Below are 8,411 nucleotides of genomic sequence, written 5' to 3' on the forward strand. Positions count from 1 at the left end.
TTAAAGAGTAATCTGAAAATTTTACTGTGCATTAAATTATTTATTTTTACTCTTAAAGTGATTGTTTTCATTCTTCAGCAGCTCCAGTCTTTCATCTGTTTGAGTTGGAAAATAACCATCGGAATTCTAAACGCTGAGAGCTGTCTGTCTGACAGAGCCGTACGCTCAGACCTGTAGTTGTTGTTGCCTGAGTTTTAGCTGAGCTTGGGCAACAGTCTGGACAAAATTAGTAGTTCACATGGCTCTCATATTTATGACCCCATCTTGATTTATAAGATGTAACGTTGTCCGTAAGAACCGTAATTCCTCTTGATGCAATAGTCTGTGCAGCATACAACTCGAAGAGGTATTCCTCCTGATTCTTACACTAGGGAAGGATAAAATTTATGGTTTGTCCCAAAAGCAGCAGGCTAGGAAAATACTGGCAGCAAAAAAATAATTTGCCTTTGAGATGCTTCTTGATCTTATTGCTCTAAGGTGACTGAACCTGCCCTTGAACACTTTATCTTGATTCTAAGACCTGCAAAATCATATCATGATTATGCTGCTTTATGGTGATACCCCTATGTGCATTAAGAGTCAAGCCAGCCATCCTCCTCTGCCCCCGTACCTTTATCACAGCAATTCACAGGCAAGAAGGCGGTGAAGTTGTAGCAAGGTGTTGTGACATTCAACAGAAAATGTCTGACTTTACAGTCTGCCTCCAGTCAAGCTTTGAACTACCATTGAAGGAAATGCCAAAAAATGACAAAAAGTGGTTTCTGGGTTTATATCTCTGAGGTAAATTGATCATGTAGAAGAGAATAGGCAAGTGAATTAATTATGACCTCATCCATTAGAGACAGAGCAGTGTGAAACTCATTATTTCATCAAGTTAGAGGTTTTGTGTAAATGCTTAATGTTAATTTTAGTAGGAGGAGTGTGGATAACACTTTAATGATGGGGCAACTGAGACACTGTTAAAAAGGAAGAGAGAAGATCTGGTGATTCAGCTTGCGGAGCATACAACCAGCCCTTGAAAATCCCATGGCAGGCAGTCCTCTGAGAGTGCCGCCTGCACCACGCTAGCAGCGTGTCTGCTCACTGCCGCCTGCAGCCGTTCACCCGTGGGACTGCCCCCGGCACCAAATCCGCAGGTGGGAATTGCAAAGGTGCTATCCCGTAAAGCCAGGGCTGCAGCCAGCAACCACGTACAAAGGAAGATTTAAAATCAGGAAAACCGTGTTCTGTATTTTCTTCCAAATTGTTTTACTACTAAAACGGAGGGAGGAAAAAAACACGCTTAAGCAAGAACAGAAGCACATAATCACTTTGTGAGCTCTGGTGAGCATCTGAATAGCCCATTTCAGTCCTTTGCGCACGTCCAGAAGTGCTGCTTGCAGAGGGGCGATGGGCTGTGGGGAGGTTGTGTTCTGGCCTGGCAGAGTGCCGAACGTGAAACTCCAGCAGGAGAGAACTGGAAGTGTTCTGTCACGGAGGCAACAGCTGGGAATCTTCTACTGAGAAGTACGCAGTTACGCCCTGTGTAACGTCAGGTTTCATCGTCTTCTAAGTGGCTGGAATTTTTCTTCTGCTTGGAATTTGTTGCTTTTTTTTATTTAATTCCAACTTCATTAAGACTTTGCCCTAAGATAAGTAGTATTACATTAAAAGGGAGGGGGGGAGCAATTTGAGAAATGAGTTATTTATTGAAATTGTACTTTGTATAATGGTTTATATCGAGCAGGCCAGAGAAACTTTGGAAAAGAGTAAGTGGACTTAACACAGGGTTTAGGCTTTCATTTAAAAAACAAAACACCACCACCACCACCACCCCCAATAAACAAAAAACCCAACAACAAGCGGTGTTGGTGTTGCATTTTTGAGATTTCTATCAGTAGTTCTGTAAGACCCCCTTTTAAAAAAAAGTACGGTGAAAGTCCAGAAAAATGTGCAGCCTCAGTTGCTTCTGGTAACGAAGCACCTAATTTTCTATAGAGGAACATTGCCTTACAATGGCAGTTGCTCCTGAGTCCTCTTGGTTTAATTGTCAAGTCCTGTACCCTGTCCATGCCTCTTTCTCTGATCACCTTTTCATGGACAGATTTGTCTCGCTGGCGGTGACTGGCAGATGTGTCCTAATGAGTAAGCTCGCTAACAGGAGAGAGATGTTTGTTTGAAGACCTGACAGCGGAGGTAGGATGGATAGCAAGGCTGCATGCTGCTGGCTTAAACATTCAAGTAAAAGAGGGCCTTGGGAGCGGGAAGCATCCCTTTCTAAGTTATCAGGACATAATCGTATTCACTGTGCTCTTCAGCTCTGGGAATGTTTCCCTTCTTGGGCACGTTGACAGTCGCGTATTCTGTCTGATTATCGAAGTTAAACACAGAGGCTTGGTGTTTTACGTTGTGGCTGACAGTGGAGTACCACAGTTCACTGGAATGCATAGAATCTTTTTTGTCAAGATCTTCCTAAGAGGGGGAGAGAAAGAGAGAGAGAAGCTTCAACATGATTAGAGCCTGAAGAACTTTGCAACGTGAACAAATCTGGTATAGCCTGTGTGCTCATGCAGTGGCATCGACCAATGTACGTAGCACAGAGAATGGTTTGTAAATCCACAGTCATTTCCCAACTGTATGGGTGGGACACCTGGAGCACCGACCACCGAACACCACACGCACGCCTGGTGGGGATGGAGGGTGAAGGCCTGACTCTTGTTCTGAGGTTGATAGCACTTCGTGGTAGGTTGCATAATAGAAAGCTCATCACTGCACACATGAGGAGGCACAGGGGCAGGCAGGGGAACCTGAATCCCCCGCCCCGGGTCCCCCCAGGGCTGTCCCAGGAGAGCCATCATCCTGATGGTCCCAGGGTGACATCTGCCCAATGAGGGAATGGGAGCAGCTCTCCAGATCACCTTACAGATGGGGGTGGGGGGGAATTACTAATGGTATGGGAGATATTATCGATGCATGTGAGGGGAGAGCATTTGGGGTTTACTCAAGATTAATTATGGGATGTTTGTGGGAGGAACTAAAGGGATGGATCAGGATGATTTGCAGAGCAAAAAGTAGGGGAATAAAGGGAGGGCCAGGGGAGTGGCGGCCAGCTGGCAGAGAGACCGTGGGGTGTAGGAGTTGACTGCTGAGACCCCAAGCATGTGTGTGTATCCGTGCAGGAGACGTTCTCCTGGAAGGGGCCCTGGCCTCACGGGTGATTCAGAGATGGTAAACCCCCTCCCTGGCGCTCCTTGTCTAATGGTTTCCTTGAACACAGAGGGAGAAAAGGAAGAGCCCTTGGTGAAGGAGGAGGTAAGACTGTGTGGGTAAATGCCTTCCAACTCTGTTTAGACTTGTTCCTCCTTTTGCCTCTTGAAGGTGTTTGCTAATGGGCTGTGGGTGATTGTGCATCTAAATAGCTGGCAGGATGACTCATTAAATCTAAAGGGATGATGTGAACTGATTAAGTACTCAGAGCCAGAAGTCAATTTTTTTTTTTATTTGCCCTGATGCTCTTGGTTTGGACCCCCTGGATAATAAAGCCAGTAAGTACGGGCCTTACACAGTCATCCTCTACTGTCTGCAGCAGTAGCCGTATTTTAAGTGGGTGTTGCTGAGTTCATGCTGACATTTGTGACCTTTTATAATCTGCAAGGGGAACAGAGGTCTCTGCTCCACAAGTTAATAAACACAAAGGGCGCTCTTTGATTTTTCAAACATAGAAGAGAGAAATAGTTGTTAGAGCCTAATTCCTGCAGAATCTGTTTCAGATTTTCCCCACTTATATAAATCATTTTGTCTATTTAGATTCTGCTTGGTCTGAAAGATCTCCTGACTTTGAGGACACTTCACTGAAAATAATTCCTGAGTTTTGATTTGAGGCTTTATAAAATTTGAGGATTTAGAAATTCCAGAAGTTTTAAGGAGCAGCGCAATCAGGGTGGACTTTTTTAAGAAAACAAATTCCCTATGTATCTGCAGGGGCATGGCACTTTCCTCCCCTAGTCACTAATGCAAAGGAGCGGGAGGGCAGCAGTATTTCTTTTAATGTGCCTGAGAAATGAGAATAGGTAGGCGCTTTACTTTCACGAGTGACTGGCTCCAAATCCACCGAGTGAAGTCAGGAGCACCTCTTGTCCCTTCCAACATATAGGTCTACCTGAGACTTGCTCATACCCGCGTTTTCCAGAATCCTTCCAGCTTACAAGTTTTGGAAGGCTGTTATCATTGACCTTCTCTTCTCAGGGAGAAGACTGAAGTGCAGAGGTGGAATGATTTGTCCCACACACTGAGAGTGCAGGAGGCGTGAACATGAAGATGCTTGAGATTTTGTTTGAGTCTTTCATTATTCATAGGCCAAGTTTAACACCCGGAAGGGGCATCTCTCCTATTACACTAACGACCCTCCCAGGACTGTCTCCAAAGCACGCTCTGGGGCTTTTACTGGGGACCAAAACCTCTCAGAACTAGACAGCTACTTGGCAGGTTCCCCATTACAGTTCCACCCTCTCCTCTTCCCCCACAGTCCACCCCACGCTCACATGTACAAACGATGAGCTCATTTAATCACACCCTTTTCTGTCATCTTGCCCACTTTCTTAAAAATTTTCTGCTAAACACCCACATATCTGCTGGGGACCAACTTTTGCTTTACTGATATCATCTTTATGAAACAAAACAAAAAAAACCCCAAACCACCAGGTTGGGCCGCTAAATGGTGGCGCTTTGTTCTGCAGTACAGAGGGCTTCTGGTGATCGTTCCTCATTGGTGACACGAGGCAACATCGCTCCCCCTCTGCTAAAATGAGCTCCTTAGCAAGCAGAGGTAGCACACCACAGGTTCAGCTGGTGCCTCTCCCAGCCCAGCATATTAGCACGAAGAAAGGAGTACAGGAGCCTGGGAAGTGCATCCGTTGAGAAGTGGCTGCACCACCACTCCTTGCATCCAGGACGATGAGTTGGAGCAGGGGAGCAGGGCGCACACCAGCCTATATAGTTGCCTCTTAAATGACCTCAGGGTGCATTGCCAGAGCTCCTGAATCTAACCCCAAAGCAGGGGAGTGAGATGGACTGGGCAATGTGTTAATCATGCCAGTCTTTCCTTGCTGTCCTCTCCTGCAGTGCAACAGTTTGATCCATTCTGATTTATAAAAAACTAATTGTTCAATCTGAGAGTGCATATTTTGAGGCTTTTCTTCCTTCTTCTAGAGTCAGTGGGACATTGGAAAGGGAAACCTTTTTTCTGTTCTTACAATGGAGAGATTAACCAAATTTTTTTAAACCTCCAAGTATTAAATCTCTCTCTGTCTTTCAGCTGAAGACTTCTTTTATTACTAAAGCTAGTTGGCAATAGCCCAGTTAAATGGCTTTTTACAAAAAGATGTCATGCTGAAACTGAAACTTTTTTTCAGAAACATGCCAATTTTGATGAAACTGTAGGCAAGAGGGGTTATGCTGGCTACCAGAAAGCCTAGGGGAGAAGGGAAGGAGGAAGAGGAGGAGAGAGAATTACCCCTGCAGCCATAAATTGCCCAGTGGCTGGGGACCCTCATCTAGGACACAATCACAAGGTACAGCCTCTGCAATTGCCTGATTTGGGCCAGGCAGCGTTACACTCAGCCTCTGCAATTACAGGTGAGTGCTGCTGTCTTTGGCCACCGGCTGCCCAAGAGTGGGGCTGCCTATCGTTATTACTGTTTACATACATACGTTTATTTGGTACATAGGCTTAAACTGATGTTTTTCTGCATCCCAAGAAAATACCCTGACTATGAGTTTTTGTATCTCCTGCGGGAACGTGATGGCCACCTTTTCTTTGTGACACATGGATGTTTTGGACTCCATTGCCCTGGAGAGCAGCAAAACCGTTTGCTTTTAGTCATTACCTTGATGGTACTTGGCGGATGGCTGTAGGTCTGTGCTGCGGAAAGACAAAGAAAACACATGTGAGTGTCATGCTTCAGTGCAGCAACAGGACACGAGGACTTTCTGCAGCACAGGATTTACTCAGACTTAGCTACAGACTGAGCACAGGCTGTGCAAAACCATCAGCTAGGGTAACGTTAGTTGGGGAAAGGGTTGGACCTCTGACGTCTAAATAAATGTGATGGCTTTTCAAGATTTATCTGTTCTCTAGTTTAACACACGCTTACGTCATGCAGCACTGCTCGTTGACCTTAATAAAGCTTAGGTGTGTAACCTTGTTGGTTTTTTTCTGTGGTTTGTTTGGCTTTTTTTTCATTTAACTGAAATTAGTTTTACACGTCTCTCTCAGCAATGGCTGTTCTTGCTTGCTTGCTCCCTAGCTGTATTTCAGCTTTATGGCCAATGCAGCCTTAATTCTGCTTGGGCACGGGGTTGCGGAGGCACTACGTGATGTCCCACATGCTCGAGTGTGCACTGGGTGTTTATGCATGTGGGCTTGGGCTTTTCTGGAAAAATTTGTCTCTCTGTCCCATAATCATCTAAAATATCACAGGGTGGTTGTTTGCATCGCCCTTTCTCACAGCTTTATTTTTAGCTGCCTATCTGGTTCTTGTTACGAGGTTGATTGAACTAGTGGTTGCTCCTGTAAACTTTCAGATCTGAGCTTTCACTTTTGCCTATGATAATGGGGTTTTCAAGTGTACTTGTTTTGCAGCCTGACGTCAGTCTCTCAGTATTGTGTTAAAGCTGCTATCTTAGAGAACTTGCAGTGTTTTAAAACATTACTGCTTTGCCTTGACACTGCCATGAAGTTGCCGATGTACATGACTAACAAGAAGCTGTTCCTCCCTAAGTAAATACCACAGCTTGTGAAAGTGGCAAAAGTACTATAGCATCCCCACACGAACGGCTTTACCCACTGATGGGAAAGGTAGCAGTCTGAATTGAAACCGACCTCATGATTCACGTGAACGCATGTGATCTTGGCTACTATGTGAGTCTTCCCTAGCTGCATATTTAATACGCAGAAACTATTCTGTTAGGAGAATACCTCATACCAATGAGTGTTTAGAAAAAGTCCTCAGCTGTGCTTGTAGATGGGGAATGGGGGCTGGCATGTGACCAAACATGTGGTGGCCCCCTTCCTCCTGCAGCCTTCCGCCTCGTTTACAGGGGACAAAGCAGGGGTGTAGCATGGGTGCTGCATGGAGAAGGTGCTCCCCTGCTGCGGTTCGGGAGCCTGCAAGCCTGTGGGCCCGGCTGTACCGTACCAAGGGTGAGTTTGCCATTGCAGGAGGCAGCTGCATTGCGGTGGCCAAGGCACGTGTGGTTTAGGAGGCTGGAGGGGACAGCAGCCCCCTTGTGCTGCGTCATTCCAGAAACAAAACAAACAAACAAATAAAAGGAGGCCCCAAAATAATCCAGGGCAGTGGGGCAGCAAGATGAGGGGTACTCACCACTGAATGCAAGGAGGTTTCCCCTGGCTGGGATGCAAAATGCCGTGCTATGGCTGTTGCCTACAGCCGTGCCGGTGCCCACCAGCTGCCTCCACCCCTGGGGTGCTCAAAGAGCCTCTTTACTTACTCTCCTTGTGGCAGTATCTTTTTCTCCACTTGGGTTTGCGCACTGTCCACCTAGGTATGGAAACAAGGGTGGGCAGTTTAGGTCTGGTGCTGGTTAGTCCTCGCTCCCCATTGCCAACCCATGGGTGCCTGCGGTCACGTAGGGAGACCCCTCCACCAGCTTTTCGGATGAGTCACTTCATGCAGCTTCTCTGCCTCTGCCCTTTCAGCCTTTCCCATGTCCCGCCCAGGAGGCAGCCCCAGGCAGGCAGGCGCCCAGCCCTGCCCTGGGAGCTGCAGGAGCAGGGGCTGCCCCAGGGGAGGAGAGGCACAAATCACGGGGCCGCAGATGGAGGGATGGCAGGGACAAGCCGGCAGCTGAGAGCAGGCCTTACGGCATTTAGCTGTTCCCGCAAAGTACAGCTTCTGTCCCCCTGGGGAGCTGGCAGTAGCTCAGCAAAGTTTGTGGTTTCGAGGAGCGATCAGCCTTTCTGGGCTTGTCCATATTAAATACCTCCAGATGGGATGGGTGAGTGAGCAATAAGTGCTGTGAGAGATATGAGAGGACCAGCCCCATATGCCCCCCAAATTATTCACATCAATCTATGCACTGGTCTGTCTCTGGGAAAATTAAAAGGAAGAGAAACGCGGCGATGGTGTAACACAAACTGCAAACTCACGGGTGAGGGCAAGGCTAGCGGAGAGGCCGATTCCTGACACATCTAATCTCCAGCAGCAAATAAACTTTGCTGTTTCAAGCAGAAGACTATACTTCCAGGTTTAAGTACCGAAATTATTTGGCAAATTTAAGATCCTTTAAATTACGTCCGGACTGCTCTGTTACCAAGCTTTTTGACAATAAGAGCTAGGCTCGCTGGAGGGTGCACTTTTGCTCATAGTTTACAATTTTGTGCTTGTAAACTACTGAACTTGTACAGTAATTTA

This window comes from Egretta garzetta, unplaced genomic scaffold, assembly GCF_000687185.1.
Source record: "Egretta garzetta isolate BGI_Z169 unplaced genomic scaffold, ASM68718v1 scaffold278, whole genome shotgun sequence".
In the NCBI taxonomy this organism is placed as follows: domain Eukaryota; kingdom Metazoa; phylum Chordata; class Aves; order Pelecaniformes; family Ardeidae; genus Egretta; species Egretta garzetta.